Genomic DNA, 16,949 nt, shown 5'->3' on the forward strand with positions numbered 1-16,949 from the left:
TAATAGTAACTATTTAACACCCCCCCCAAAAAAAAACTTTCCTTCTCCTTTAACAGTGGTAATTTACTTTTTGCAGGAATTTGAAATAGAACTGGAAGGATCTCAGACTCTAAGAATTCTATGTTATGAAAAATGCTACAACAAAACCAAGCTCACCAAAGAAGATGCTGAAGTTACTGATAAAATCATGGGGAAAGGACAGATTCAGGTAGGTCTTCAGTCAGTAGGTTAATTGGACACTCAGATTCTCTCAACCTTCACACAATTATTACTTTTAACATGCATTTTCTTTAACTCAGAATTTGAAACTGCTAATGACAATGGTTAGATTACTGTGTTATTTTACAGTTTCTAATTTTTGTCATTACAAGTTAGCTCCCATGGTATTCCTCACCAGCAAGTTTTTTAGAAAAAGAATGCAACTTAGCTGAAATTTCTGTTAGACTTTGAATTTTTTAAAACTTCAGTTACTCCAACTTACTTAAACTATGTTACAATTTTAAATGGTAATGAGTTATTTTCAACTTGCTTACTTAAGTTTTCAGTTTTTGGTGTGAAAATGTAATGGCTGCTTCCTGTGTTTGTTGTGGAATGTGATTCTCTCGTGGTTGGCAGAGTCGAATCATGTGACCAACGATACGATATGGTTAACATGGACCAATCCCTTTTTTTTGAAGCTTAGAATTAATAAGAGGATCTGAGGAGTCATACTTGAGCTATCCAGGACCTTAAACATGAACTATGTTTCATTGCATTGTGACATCCAGAATATTATTAAGTCAAGTATTGCTTTACTTAAAGGGGAAGGAAACCCAGGGAAGTACTCACCCATTTTATACTGACACACAGAAACAAAAAATATACTTTTCTAAATGTCAGTTATCCACCTCTCATGATGGTCACTGTGACAGCATTCCATGATATCACCAATGGGGGTTCTATTGAAAGCTCAAGCTCAAGTTGCCTGAGGACAGACCTGGATCTGCCCAACCCCAGGTAAGAATGCTTTTGTCTGTTGGCGACGTCAGCAGTTTGACGTTCGGACTGATGAGCATTGAAAATTAGATGATTGAGGAGCATGTTGTGCTTGAATCAAGGTTTCTGTTCAAGTGGATTAAGAACTCCGTGAAACAGTGGTAGATGGAGAATGGTTTGGTACATTGAAATTCTGTGCTTGGGACAAAGATGGGGTAGATTTTCATCTTTACCACCTGGGTGTTAAGCATCACCTGGGCAGAGCGGGGAGGATCGCTTGTCCATTACAGAATTAATTTCAATGGATGGACTATCCGGCAGGTTCTGTAAGGGTTTGAGCGAACACCCCACCACCGCTAGATTTTCCTTTCTGCGTGCTGCCAAGACAATGTTTAACACCCAGGTGGTAAAGTCCAAAATTTACTCAACATCTGTCCAAAGCCAGCTATAAAAGTAAATAAAGAGACCTTTGGTGCATCTGTAATCTCACCAGGTGAAAACTTTTCCTCACGCCTCTGAGACATGTCTTGGAATATTTTTCTTGCATTAAAGGTACTATATGAATTCAAGTTGTTGTTGCTTGTGAAAGAATACAATGGTGAACTGTGTTAATGACCAACATTGATTAAAAGCTCCATTCTGTAGCTTAAGATTGCACCCTTTGAACCTCACAGTTGCTTCTAGTATTTCAGAGAAATCAGATCAGGCTTTGAATTGAGTCTCCATCAGTTTGAGATTTACTGGTAAGTTTTACACAGCAGCAATTCGTTATATTGGAGGAATTAGATTGATATTCATATTTTAAGAATCAAATATATTTCCTTTATAAAACAATAAAAAAAATCAGGGTAAGAGAGGAGTAATTGCCATGGTTCCCACTCCAGGATCGCTATCCTGCTGCTAGCTGTATCTATGTGGCTATCAGATGAGGAACATGATTGAGCTTGGCTGTGATTCCTTGTTTGATTGAACTGTTCACCAACACTCGCTGTCTAGGTTCATACATGAATAATGGCCACTTAGTCCTCCTGTACCTCTCCTGTCAGTGCTCAAGGATCCATATCCTAGTCTGAGTTGATGCATTCAGGACAAGGGAGAGATGCTATTCAGAGTGTAACGGTGTTCCCAGTTTGTCAGCAAACTTTCTGTCAGCGACATGTGTTTTTTCTTGTTTTTAATCATTTTTTAACTGTGTGACCACAAGAGTGAAAACATGCCAAGAAAAGCATTGAAGCCATGACATTCCTACCATGTTTTGCTCATATTAAGATCTGCAATAGTTCAACATGATTGATGCTGATAACTCGTTCATACAAGTGCCACTTTCTGCATGAAAGTTACAAGTCATCTGCCAACATTCTCAGCCAGGACATGTTCGAATTTGGTGGGAACCTAAAGAAATGTTTTTAGGGGAAAAAAATGGACAGTTTTGGCTTAGGAGGGGAAAATCAGTCAGCTCCTGCTCCTAATCACTGTTCAGGAATCCCTGCTGGGAAGTGTGTGTATGTGGATTTTGGAGGTGGCTGGAAGGAATTGTCACAGTCCCTTCAGCACTCACTGTCTGAGCCCTTGTGTGAAGAATGGTCACATGGTTAAGATACTAGATGGCAGACAGCACCAGTGGTTCCAAATCCCAACAAGAGTCAGCACTGCATGAGGGGAGAAAATTGGAAAGTTGGGCAGGTGTAATCATCAACATGATTTTTGTTTAGTTCATGTGGTGGCAATTTTCACCTTTTATTCTTGTACGTTTTACTCCTTTATCCACTTGGCTTTACATTTGGAGCCTAGAAAATGGGCACACAAACTTCTGCCAGTGTCTAAGTTAAATAATGGCCTGCCAAAGGAGTCTCCCTTTGGAATTTCCCTTCCCTCAACCCCTCCCCTTTGCAGGGAGATGAACTTGGTTTGGGAAACCAAGTTTCGTTCAGTTTACACAATTGTATGGTTGAACCATGACTCCTTTGTTGTTAACCTGTAGAAATTTGTCCTTGTGCTTATGGATTCTGTTAACCATCAGATATTCCTCAGTTCCAGTCTGTCTGAAGAAAACAAATGTTGAAGCCTTACTGCATATTTTGGTTTAGTGTGTTGCTACGACATCTCACCAAGAGCTAATTCAGAAATAATGGCCCAATTAGAATCCAGGCAGGTGAATTGTTGGGTCTGTGGATAATATTGTTGACCTTACTAGTCTTGAGTTCATGGATTATCTGGTCTGAAAGTTAACAACCATTATTAGTGTGTGTATAATTTTTCTTTATGAACAAGAGGGCCTTGGGATGGCAAATTGCTGCAAGTACAAATGTGGAATTTGTAAGAGCAGAATATTCTCATTTCCGAATCATTGTTATACTTGTTATATTTTCTGATGCAATCTGTGCAGCTGTCTGGCTTTGTTATATTGGCCTACAGAGAACTAAGAATTTAACATGTTACAACTTGTTTGAGGCTGGCTGATGAGGGCACTTTTGGTGCTGAAGTGATTGCATGTCTGAGATTAATTGCTGTTGTGCCAATAATAACCACATTGGAAATCTGCTTATAGAATCATAGAATCTTACAGCACAGAAGGAAGCCATTTGGCCTGTCGTGCCTGTGTTGGCTCTTTGAAAGAGCTGTCCAATTTAGACCCACACCCCAGCTTTTTCCCCATAACCCTGTAAATTAATCCTCTTCAGGTACAGGTCCAATTGCCTTTTGAAAGTTCCGATGGAATCTTCTTCCACCACCATTTCAGGTAGTGCGTTCCAGATCTTAACAACCCTCTGTGTGAAAAAAGTTCTCCTCATTTCTCCTCTAGTTCTTTTGCCAATTATTTTAAATCTATGACCTCTGGTTAACGACCCATTTGCCAGAGGAAAGTTTCTCGTTATTTGCCCTATTAAAACCCCTAATTATTTTGACTACGTCTATCAGGTCTTCCCTTAACCTCTGCTCGAAGGAGAACAATCCCAGCTTCTCCAGTCTCTCCACATAACTGAAGTCTCTCATCCCTGGTATCATCCTGGTAAACCTCCTCTGTACCCTCCCCAAGGCCTTGACATCCGTCCTAATGTGTGGTGCCCAGGATTGTACACAATCCTGGGCACCACACCAGGTTTGTTGCCTCCCTGGTGCCAGGGTCATGGATGTCACTGAGCGGCTTCAGGGCATTCTCAAGGGGGAGGGTGAGCAGGCAGAGGTCGTGGTCCACATTGGGACCAACGACATAGGTAGGAAGGGAGATGAGGTCCTGCATCAAGAATTTAGGGAGCTAGGTAGCAGATTAAAGAGCAGGACCTCAAAGGTTGTAATCTCTGGATTACTCCCAGTGCCACGGGCCAGTGAGTATAGAAATAGGAGGATAGAACAGATGAATGCGTGGCTAAAGAGTTGGTGCAGGAGGGAGGGTTTCAGTTTCCTGGATCACTGGGCCTGCTTCTGGGGAAGGTGGGACTTGTACAAGTCGGACGGGTTGCACCTGAACCAGAGCGGGACAAATATCCTTGCGGGGAGGTTTGCTGGCACTGTTGGAGGGGGTTTAAACTAACTTGGCAGGGGGATGGGATACAGAGTGGAGCTACAATAGGGGGTGATGTGCAGCCAAATATAGAGAAAAAAACAAGTCAGCTTGGAAGACAGGGCAAATATGTGAGGGCAAGGCTGGATGGCATCTATTTTAATGCAAGGAGTCTTGCGAATAAGGTGGATGAACTGAAGGTGTTGATAAACACATGGGAGTATGATATTGTTGCTGTCAGAGAGACATGGTTGAGGGAGGGGCAAGACTGGCAGCTCAATATTCCGGGGTACAGAATCTTCAGGCGAGACAGAGGGAGAGGTATAAGAGGAGGGGGGGGTCGCAATATTAATTAAAGAATCAATTACTGCCATAAGGAGGGATGATATATTAGCAGGTTCCTCTAATGAGGCCATATGGGTGGAGCTTAAAAACAAAAAGGGGGCAAGCACTTTGATGGGAGTGTACTATAGGCCCCCAAACAGTCAGGGGGAGATAGAGGAACAGATATGTAGGCAAATCTCAGAAAATTGTGCAAATAATAGGGTAATAATAATGGGGGATTTCAACTTCCCCAATATTAACTGGGATACTCAGAGTGTAAAAGGCTTAGAGGGTACAAAATTCTTAACGTGCATCCAGGAGAGCTTTTTGAGCCAGCATGTCGAAAGTCCTACAAGAGAGGGGGCGGTACTGGACCTAATTCTAGGGAATGTGGCCGGCCAAGTGGAAGAAGTGCTAGTAGGTGAGCACTTTGGTGACAGTGACCATAATTCGGTGAGATTTAAGGTGGTCATAGAAAAGGATAGGGAGGGGCCGGAAATAAAGGTTCTAAATTGGGGGAAGGCCGATTTTAATAGGATAAGGCAGGATCTGGCCAAAATGGACTGGGATCAGCTGCTTGTAGGAAAATCCGCATCGGAGCAATGGGAGTCTTTCAGAAGGGAGATTGAGACCATACAATGGCAACATGTTCCCGTAAAGGTCAAGGGTGGTTCCAAGAACTCCAGGGAACCTTGGATGTCAGAGGATATACGAGAATGGATTAGGAAAAAAAGGAGGGCTTTTGGCAGATACAAAAGGCTAAAGACGGAGGAAGCCCTAGAGGAGTACAAAAAGTGCAGGGGGATACTTAAAAAAGAAATTAGGAGATCAAGGAGGGGCCATGAAATAACACTGGCGAGCAAAATAAAGGAAAATCCTAAGATGTTTTATAAGTATATTAAGGGTAAGAGGATGACTAGGGAAAAAATAGGGCCCATTAGGGACAAAAATGGCAATCTGTGTGTGGAGCCGGCAGATGTAGGAGGGGTTCTAAATGAATTTTTTGCATCTGTTTTCACGATGGAGAAGGACGATGTAGACATAGAAATACGGCAGGGGGACTGTGATATACTCGAACATATTAACATCGAGCGGGAGGAGGTATTGGCGGTTTTAGCAGGCCTAAAAATGGATAAATCCCCAGGCCCGGACGAAATGTATCCCAGGCTACTATGTGAGGCAAAGGAGGAGATTGCGGGGGCTCTAACACATATATTCAGAACCTCTCTGGCCACAGGGGATGTGCCAGAGGACTGGAGAACCGCTAATGTAGTACCATTATTCAAGAAGGGGAGTAGGGAAAAACCGGGGAACTACAGGCCAGTGAGCCTAACATCAGTGGTAGGAAAATTATTGGAAAAAATTCTGAAGGACAAAATTAGTCTCCACTTGGAGAAGCAAGGATTAATCAGGGATAGTCAACATGGCTTTGTCAAGGGAAGATCATGTCTGACTAATTTGATTGAATTTTTTGAGGGGGTGACTAGGCGTGTGGATGAGGGTAACGCAGTGGATGTGGTATACATGGATTTCAGTAAGGCCTTCGATAAAGTCCCCCACAGGAGACTGGTCAAGAAGGTACGAGCCCATGGAATCCAGGGTGCCTTGGCACTTTGGATACAAAACTGGCTTAGTGGCAGAAGGCAGAGGGTGATGGCCGAAGGTTGTTTTTGTGACTGGAAGCCTGTGGCCAGTGGGGTACCACAGGGATCGGTGCTGGGTCCCTTGCTGTTTGTGGTCTACATTAATGACTTGGATATGAATGTAAAAGGTATGATCAGTAAGTTCGCTGATGATACAAAGATTGGTAGGGTGGTAAATAGCGAGGAGGATAGCCTCAGTCTGCAGGACGATATAGATGGGTTGGTCAGATGGGCGGAACAGTGGCAAATGGAATTTAACCCGGAAAAGTGCGAGGTGATGCACTTTGGAGGGACTAACAAGGCAAGGGAATACACAATGAATGGGAGGACCCTAGGCAAGACAGAGGGTCAGAGGGATCTTGGTGTGCAAGTTCACATCCCTGAAGGCGGCGGAACAGGTAGATAAGGTGGTAAAGAAGGCATATGGGATACTTGCCTTTATTAGCCGAGGCATAGAATATAAGAGCAAGGAGGTTATGATGGAGCTGTATAAAACACTGGTTAGGCCACAGCTGGAGTACTGTGTGCAGTTCTGGTCGCCACACTACAGGAAGGATGTGATCGCTTTGGAGAGGGTGCAGAGGAGATTCACCAGGATGTTACCAGGGCTGGAGCGCTTCAGCTATGAAGAGAGACTGGGAAGATTGGGTTTGTTTTCCTTGGAGCAGAGGAGGCTGAGGGGGGACATGATTGAGGTGTACAAAATTATGAGGGGCACAGATAGGATGGATACTAAGGAGCTTTTTCCCTTCGTTGAGGGTTCTATAACAAGGGGGCATAGATTCAAGGTAAAAGGCGGGAGGTTTAGAGGGGATTTGAGAAAGAACTTTTTCACCCAGAGGGTGGTTGGAGTCTGGAACTCACTGCCTGAAAGGGTTGTGGAGGCAGGAACCCTCACAACATTCAAGAAGCATTTGGATGAGCACTTGAAATGCCATAGCATACAAGGCTACGGACCAAATGCTGGAATATGGGATTAGAGTAGACAGGGCTTGATGGCCGGCGCGGACACGATGGGCCGAAGGGCCTCTATCCGTGCTGTATAACTCTATGACTCTATGACTCTAATTCTCCAACGAGGCCTAACCAGTGATTTGTAAGGGTTTAGCATGACTTCCTTGTTTTTGTATTCAATGCCCCTATTTACAAACCCAAGTATCCCATACAGTTTCTTAACCACCTCATCAACTTGCCCTGCCACCTTCAAAAATTTGTGAATATGCACCCCCAGGTCCCTCTGCTGTTGCACCCCATTCAGATTATATTGTCTCTCCATGTTGTTCCCCTCCAAAGTGCGTTACTTCACACGTCCGCATTAAATTGCATCTGCCGTGTTACTGCCCATTTCACCAGTCTGTCTATATCCTCCTAAAGTCTGCTACTATCCTAGAATCATAGAATGGTTACAGCATCGAAGTAGGCCATTCGGCCTATCAAGCCCATAAGAGCAATCCAGTTAGTCCCATTCCCCTGCTCTTTTCCCATAGACCTGCAAATTTTTTCCCTTCAAGTATTTATCCAATTCCTTTTTTAAAGCCGTGATTGAATCTGCTTCCACCATCCTTTCAGGCAGCGCATTCCAGATCATAACTACTCGCTGCGTAAAAAAGTTTTTCCTCATGTTGTCTTTGGTTCTATTGCCAATCACTTTAAATCTGTGTCCTCTGGTTCTCGACCCTTCCGACAATGGGAACAGTTTCTCTTTATTTACTTTATCTAAACCCTTCATGATTTTGAACAATTCGATCAAATCTGTCAACCTTCTCTGCTCTAAGGAGAATAACCCCAGTTTCTCCAGTCTATCCACATATCTGAAGTCCCTCATCCCTGGAATCATTCCAGTAAATCTTTTTTGCACCCTCTCTAAGACCTTCACATCCATCCTGAAGTGCGGTGCCCAGAATTGGGCAGTTGTGGACAACCAGTGGATTATAGAGGTTCAACATAACTTCCTTGCTTTTGTGCTCTGTGCCTCTATTTATAAAGTCCAGGATCCCGTCTGCTTTTTTAACCACTTTCTCAACCTGTCCTGCTTCCATCAAAGATTTGTGCACATACACCCCCAGGTCTCTCTGCTCCTGCGTCCCCTTTACAATTGTATCATTTAGTTTATATTGCCTTTCCTCGTCCTTCCTTCCAAAATGTAACATTTCGCACTTCTCCACATTAAATTTCATCTGCCATGTGTCCGGTCCTTCCACCAACCTGTCTATATCGTCTTGAAGTCTATCACTATCCTCCTCACTGTTCACTACGCTTCCAAGTTTTGTGTCATCTGCAAATTTTGAAACTGTCATTAATATATATAAAAAAAAAGCAGTGGTCCTAGTACCGGCCCCTGGGGAGCACCGTTGTACACCTTCTTCCAGTCCGAGAAACAACCGTTCACCATACTCTCTGTTTCCTGCCAATTTTGTATCCATGCAGCCACTGCCCCTTTTATTCCATGGGCTTCAATTTTGCTGACTAGCCTATTATGTGGCACTTCATCAAACACCTTTTGAAAGTCCATTTACACAACATTAACCGCATTGCCCTCATCAACCCTCTCTGATACCTCATCAAAAAACTCAATCAAGTTAGTTAAACATGATTTGCCTTTAACAAATCACTTGTCCAAGTGACTATTAATTTTATCCCGGATTATTGTTTCTAGAAACTTCCCCACCACTGAGGTTCAACTGACTGGCCTGTCGTTGCTGGGTTTATCCTCACACCCTTTTTTGAACAGGGGTGTAACATTTTCAATTCTCCAGTCCTCTGGCACCATCTAAGGATCCTCCTCACCATTTACTACGTTGCCAAGTTTTGTGTCATCCACAAATTTTGAAATTGTACTCCCTATACCCAAGTCTAGATCATTTATGTATCGCAAGAAAAGCAGTGGTCCTAATACCCACCCCTGGGGGACCCCGCTGTATACTTCCCTCCAGTCTGAAAAACATCCGTTCACCACTACTCTCTGCCTCCTATCCCTTAGCCAATTATGTACCCAGGTTACCACCGTCCCTTTAATACCTTCTATAATGCTTCTATTTTCCAAATAAGTCTGTTTTGTGATACTTTATCAAATGCCTTTTGAAAGTCCATATATACAACATCTACTGCACTATCTTCATCAACCCTCTCTGATACTTCATCACAGAACTCAATCAGATTAGTCAGATAAATCTGTGCTGGCTGTTCCTTATTAATCCATGCATCTCCAAGTGAGAATTACTTCACAAATTAATAAATGTTCATATCAAATAAACTTTTTCTATCATAACAGCAACATAATCTCCTGCTGGTTCATCAGGTTTGTGTACAGTCACTCAATGCATGCATCTGATTATAAACAAGTATCTTTATAAACTGGTAGTGAGTGCAGTTGACTAAAGGCATTGTGATCTGGAGGTATGTTTGAGGGCACACTATATTCCTTGGATCTTGCATCCAAGCAGTATCCACATCCATCACCTGTAACGTGACCCCAGTACCAAGCGAATCTTGCTCTGCTCTCTTTTTGCAGAGACAATTGGCTCCAGGCCATTCTTCACTCTTCCATCACACCCACTACCAGATACTCTTCCTCACACTCTTTCTCTGCAACCAGAGCAGATGCAGCACCTGTCCCTTTGTTTCTTCTCACACTGTTCTCTATGTTTTCCACGTATCTTCCAAATAAATTATACTTCCTTCAGTACACATGGTGAAAAAGACTGTATTTTAAAATGAGTCGTGATGAAGGGTCACTCAAAACATTAACCTATCTCTTTTAAATGTTGATCAACCTGCTGTATATTTCCAACATTTACTGATTTTAATCACTCAGTTTCTTCAGCAGTTTGTCAGCCATCTCTTAACATTAAAATGCTTTCATTTTTCCTCATTTTTCACCCCTCCTTGGTATGTTTGCACAAGCGCTGGCAGCTCCAGTACCTCATCCAGGTGGGTATTCCTCATGTGTGAGACCTGTCAGTTGATCAACTCTTTCACTATGGATAACGTTGCAGCTGAGCCATACGCCCACTTTCCAGTGGGAGTGATTGGATAGTGATTGGGAGCACCAACCGTGGCCCTTTTATAAACCCTCTTTACCAAGAGACAGCCAGTTGTACTCTCTCCACTGCTCAACTGGCTGAGATTAGTTAACTCAACCCAGACCAAGAATCAAACCCGGGCCCTTCCTGCTCAGGTGAGCATTGTGGGCTTTAGACATTGCATATTTGGATTTTCAAAAAGCATTTGACAAGGTGCCTCACAATTGGTTACTATATTAGATGGAGCTCTGTGGGCTTGGAGGGCAGATCCTGGATTGGATAGGGAATTGATTGTATTGTGGTCGACAAAGGATTGTCATTAACGATAGTGGGTCTGTGTGGAGACCGGTTATTCGTGGAGTCCCACTAGAATTGGTGTTCGGACCATTACTCTTCACCATCTGTATCAATGATCTGGATGAAGGCGATGGGGAACGTGCATGACACGTGATTTGTGCCAGTGTCAGAACCCTTGAGGAGAAAAATAATTCCAATCTGACCTCGATGTGTTGGGGGAAAAGGAACATAGGAACAGGAGTAGGCCATTCAGCCCCTCGTGCCTGCTCCGCCATTTGATAAGATCATGGCTGATCTGTGATCTAACTCCATACACCTGCCTTTGGCCCATATCCCTTAATACCTTTGGTTGCCAAAAAGCTATCTATCTCAGATTTAAATTTAGCAATTGAGCTAGTATCAATTGCCGTTTGTGCAGGCGGGAAAGACACCTCGGAGTTATGGTGCATGAGTCACTAAAGGTTGACTGCCAGTGCCCTGAGCCTACAGTGAACATGAATGGAGTATTAGGAGGTATAGCTAGGACTATCCAATATAAAACAAAAAGCACCATAGTGCCCTTGTACAAGACCTTGGTTAGGCCTCATCCAGAACACTGGGAGTAATTTTAACCTAACCCTCCTGACAGGAAACTGACGGGATCAAATCGGCTGCCCCTTTTACACCCTGCCTGATTTACACCCCCCCCATTGAAAGTGGGTTGGGTGTAAATCGGGTGGCTGAATGGATCCCACCAGTTTCCCACCAGGCAGGTTAGGTTAATATTACCCCCACTGTGTCTATTTCTGGTCCCTTGATATGGTGGGTGATACAGCACCCTGCAAAAGGTTCAGAGGGTGACCACTGGATCAATACCTAGTTCAAAAGCCCTTAGTTATCATGATAGGCTTGGAGAGCTGGCTCATTTTACTCTATAAAAGTGGAGCCTTTGGGGTGATTTGATTGAAGTATTTAAAATGATGAACAGACTAGATTGTGTCCATGTGGATAAATTATTTGAATTAGATAAATTAGGGAGAACAAGGGGACAGGTGTATAAGTTACGTAAGCATAGAACTAGGTTGGGTGTCAGAAAGTTTTTCTTTTCGCAGAGGCTCCTTGATCTTTGGAATAAGTTGCAGGCTTGTTTAGTGAGTGTGGATTCGCTGTAAAAGGGAGCTGGAAGGGTTCCTGAAGGAAGCTGATACCGCTGCATGCAGAAGGTAGCTGTGATGTTGGGTGATGTGTGGTCACCGTTATCCCCTGGAACTTGTTTTTGATCATCTTTGAGGGTCAGAGAGGAATTTCCCAAAATTGCCTTTTCCCTGATTTGGCCTAGGGTTCTTAAAATCAGTTTTTTTTTTGCCTCTCCCAGGCGATTACATGGCTGCGGTTGGGTGGGGAGCATTGAGGGTCATAATGCTTAGTTGTAGCATGACTATGTAGAAACATAGAAAATAGGAGCAAGAGTAGGCCATTCGAGCCTGCTCCGCCATTCAAAATGATCATGGCTGATCGTTTAACTCAGTACCCTGTTCCCGCTTTTTCCCCATATCCCTTGATCCCTTTAGCATTAAGAAATATATCTATCTCCTCCTTGAATATATTTAATGAATTAGCCTCCACAGCCTTCTGTGGTCGAGAATTCCACAGGTTCACCACCCTCTGAGTGAAGAAATTTCTCCTCATCTCGATTCTAAATGGCATACCCCGTATCCTGAGACTGTGATCCCTCGTTCTGGACTCCCCAGCCGTCGGGAACATCCTCCCTGCATCTCGTCTGTCTCGTCCTGTTAGAATTTTATATGTTTCGATGAGATCACCTCTCATTCTTCTAAACTCGAGTGAATATAGGCCTAGTCGACCCAATCTCTCCTCATAAGTCAGTCCTGCCATCCCAGGAATCAGTCTGGTAAACCTTTGTTGCACTCCCTCCATGGCAAGGACATCCTTCCTCAGATAAGGAGACCAAAACTGCACACAATGTTCCAGATGTGGTCTCAACAAGGCCCTGTACAACTGCAGTAAGACATCCCTGTTCCTGTACTCAAATCCTCTTGCAATGAAGGCCAATATACCATTTGCCTTCCTAACTGCTTGCTGTACCTGAATGCTCGCTTTCAGCGACTGGTGTACAAGGACACCCAGGTCTCGTTGCACCTCCCCTTTTCCCAATCTGTCACCATTCAGATAATCTGTCTTTCTGTTTTTACAACCAAAGTGGATAACCTCACATTTTTCCACGTTGTACTGCATCTGCCATGTTCTTGCCCACTCACCCAACTTGTCTAAATCACATTGGAGCCTCTTTGCATCCTCCTCACAGCTCACATTCCACCCCAGCTTTGTGTCGTCTGCAAACTTGGAAATGTTATATTCAGTTCCCTCATCCAAATCATTGCTATATATTGTGAATAGCTGGGGCCCAAGCACTGATCCCTGCGATACCCCACTATTCCTACTTTCTGTTTCCTGTCTGTCAACCAATTCTCAATCCATGCCAGTATATTCCCCCCAATCCCATATGCTTTAATTTTGCACACTAACCTCTTGTGTGGGACCTTATCAAAAGCTTTCTGAAAATCCAAATACACCACATCCACTGGTTCTCCCCTATCTATTCTACTAGTTACATCCTCAAAAAACTCCAGTAGATTTGTTGAGCATGATTTCCCTTTCATAAACCCATGCTGACTTTGTCCAATCCGGTTAATGCCTTCCAAGTGTTCTGTTATCACATCCTTTGTAATGGACTCTAGCATTTTCCCCACTACTGATGTTAGGCTAACTGGTCTGTAATTCCCTGTTTTTTCTCTCCCTGCATTTTTAAATAGTGGGATTACATTTGCCACCCTGCACTCTGTGGGAACTGTTCCAGAGTCTATAGAAATTTGGAAGGTGATCACCAATGCATCCACTATTTCCAGGGCCACTTCCTTTAGTACTCTGGGATGTAGATTATCAGGCCCTGGGATTTGTCAGCCTTTAGCCCCATTAATTTCCCGAGCACTATTTTTTTACTAATACGGATTTCCTTCAGTTCCTCCCTCTCACTAGACCCTTGGTTCCCTAACATTTCTGGCAGGTTATTTGTGTCCTCCTTTGTGAAGACAGAACCAAAGTATCTGTTTAATTTTTCTGCCATTTCTTTGTTCCCCATTATAATTTCCCCCATTTCTGACTGTAAGGGACAGGCTCGATGGACCAGCTGTTTCTTTCTCTCCATCTTTTTCATTTGTTCATAAATAAGCAGCTTCTGTGTTGATTATAAAGTGGGCAACTCCTGTGCGAGCACCATGGAGGCTGCCCTGGAGTTGAGCACTTACTGCCTTTTGCACTCACCTTTACAGCTGGTGTCGTGTGGCTGGCATTGAGGAAGTGCTCATGGCTGGCTCACTTGTAACTGTGATGCCTTTATTTTAAGGTGATGCATCATGGCCCCATTATTTGACATGAAAAGTGCAATGTTGGCTTAGGAGACCAAGGCTAACTTCCTTAGCCCTGGGTCATGATACCTCTATGACAACTACCTGTACCTGCTGATGTGTGTGGAGATAGTGCAGGAAAATGGCGTTGAGGTAGAAGATCAGCCATGATCATCTTGAATGGCGGAGCAGGCTCGAGGGGCTGGATGGCCTACTCCTGCTCCTATTTCTTATGTGATCTACCAGAGTCATCACAGAGCACACCAAAGGCATGTTGAAAAAGCAATTGAAAGCACGAGACAGATCAGGGGAGCATCCTACAGTGCAGCTCAGCTAATATCTTCATATCATTATAATCGCAATTTGTCATCCAACCACGAACCAATATGGAGTACTCGGAGAAGAAAGGCAATAAATAGCAGCAAAGAGATGACCTAGACAAGCAGGAGGAGATTCTAGATTCTGCTCCTGAAGTACCTTTGCCAGTTGCTGGAGCTGTCTGTCAGTCTGTCACTGATGAGACCTTCTCCTCATTGGTCCATCCACTCATTGCAACAAATATGATGTGTGTTTCTGCTCGTCTCGTTCAGCACCCTGGTGCTTCCCTTTAGGGACAGGACATGTCTGATTTGCTTTGGAGCCCAACCTTGTGCTTCTTCTACGTAATCCCCCTGTAGCAGAAGTATGTGATGTGCCTGGCTACATTGTGTCCACAAGACTCTTTTGGGATTGAGGTGGCCCTCAATCTCTGAGCTGGGTCCTGAGATTGCCCAGCTAATGGCTTGACACCACTACAACAGCAGGCGCCTGCTTACATTCTGGCACATGAACAGTCATTGCAGGGCTGTGGTGAGAAGGTTCGTTATCCTGAGAGACAGCATCATCACCTGAACACATTCCACCCATGGCCCTATTCCTGGGCAAGTCTCGCCATACCCACTGATCTGAACGACTGCACTCCTGATTGCAGTCATGAGATTGCTGGAGCCTTGATCAGTGGCTTTCTCCATGTGACCACCAAGCCAGTTGAAGCTGGAGAAAAGAGCCTGTTGCATATTGAAGTCCAAGGCGTCCATTGCAACCGTCTGGGCATTCACTACCCTAGGGCCTTTGGCATGGAGGCATTGCACTGCTGAAGTCCCTGGAGTTGCCCCTTGTTCCATGGTAAACTGTAGTGTTGCGATTCCATCTGTCTGTCAACATTGCACAGATGTGAGTCGTGGACTCCTCCACTCTATCGTCATCTATTGAAGGTTGCTTGGCACAGTTTTCAATGACTGTCGTAATCTTTGCTCTGAGGGCATCCTTCTTTTGAAAGCAGCTCCCCAGCGGTTTCGATCCTTTAAGGCTTGCAGCAGCGCATGATTTCACACCCACAAATGAGCAAGCTTACAAGCCGAGGAATTGCTCCTCGTGGGAACTTTTCCACAGCAATCTAATTAGGCTGATCCTGGACGTACAGGCACTGTCAGCGCACAAATAGTCAGGCACATGCTGGTTATACACCACCCAACTTACACCTGATCCCAAAATGTGTACTAATTGCCTTAGTGCCAAAATAAGAACTATGTATTGAGTACCCTGGGCTTGTTGAACAAGCCAACTATGCTTGGTAAATGTTATTGAAATTGTAACAACCATTCTGTAAATTTCCTGGAGTTTTAAAAATTGCTGTCACCTCCAGATAGCCACTGCCCCCAAAGCCCCAGGAATCATTGTGGTTCAAAAGCAATTTAAGCTATCATGGAACATTCCTTATTTCCAGTCGTATTGCCCTATATATATCCAACCTTTCTCTAGCTAACATGCTACTCTGGAAATTCATTACGTTGAATTCCCAGTGGAAAATATTCCCTGACATCAGCCACTGAAGTGTAATATTAAGCAAAGTGCATTTTGATGAGGCGTATGGTCCAAGTGATGCTCCTCTGAATTGCACACAACTGGCAGCTCATAGCATCGAGGTTTAACATAAACAGGTCAAGATTTGCAATCTAATAAAGTTAAAGCTATGATGTACATTTGACTAATTTCATGAACATTATTTCATTGTCCCTGCTTAAAGATTTACTTCATTAAATTATTACTTAAAGTCCTTGCTGGTTGCCCAAATTCTTGAATTACAAGCAAAACCACAGTGAAAATAAGAGTATTTCAGTGTCTCATAGACAATCTGTCTATTATTTCTTTTACGACAAAGGCTTTTTTATAGATAAGAGGTGAGCAACCTGGTATGCTCACCACATAATCAGGGTCTTGACCTTTTCCCAGACACTATCTCCACCAAAACTGCACACTACTCCAAGATCATCCTGGAGAGCAAAGATAACCCCTGCATTCTTTTCTCCACTACCATTGTCTCCTTAAACCCGTCCCCCCGCCCCCCTCCACAGTCACATCCAACAACATGTGCCAAGAGCTCATGGACTTCCTTGTCACTAAGATTGAGACCATCTGTTCGGTTGCCTCTGCTGCTGCTTCCCTCCTTCATTTTACCCACCAAACCAGACCTCCCACCAGCTCTCTCCCCTTCCCCCCACCCCGCAGCCCAAGCCCTGAACCAACATATTTCTCTAGTTTCTCTGTTATCTCCCCTCATGCCTTCTCCGAGCTCACCTCATTCATGAGACCCTCCTACTGCTCCCTTGACTCCATTCCCACTAAACAGCTGACCACCCAACTTCTCTTGTTGCTTCCCCCCATGCTAACTGACATTGTAAATGGTTCCCTCTCCTCCAGTATTGTCATCATCCCTCCTCAAAAAACCCACCCTCAACATCTC

General features: G+C 43.9%; 1 pseudogene; it reads left to right on the forward strand.

The window, feature by feature from the left end:
- The window catches only part of LOC137341921 (breakpoint cluster region protein-like), a 743,894-nt pseudogene that overhangs the window by 590,551 nt on the left and 136,394 nt on the right, over nt 1-16,949 (forward strand).

The sequence above is a fragment of the Heptranchias perlo genome, chromosome 25 (genome assembly GCF_035084215.1).
Source record: "Heptranchias perlo isolate sHepPer1 chromosome 25, sHepPer1.hap1, whole genome shotgun sequence".
NCBI lineage: Eukaryota > Metazoa > Chordata > Chondrichthyes > Hexanchiformes > Hexanchidae > Heptranchias > Heptranchias perlo.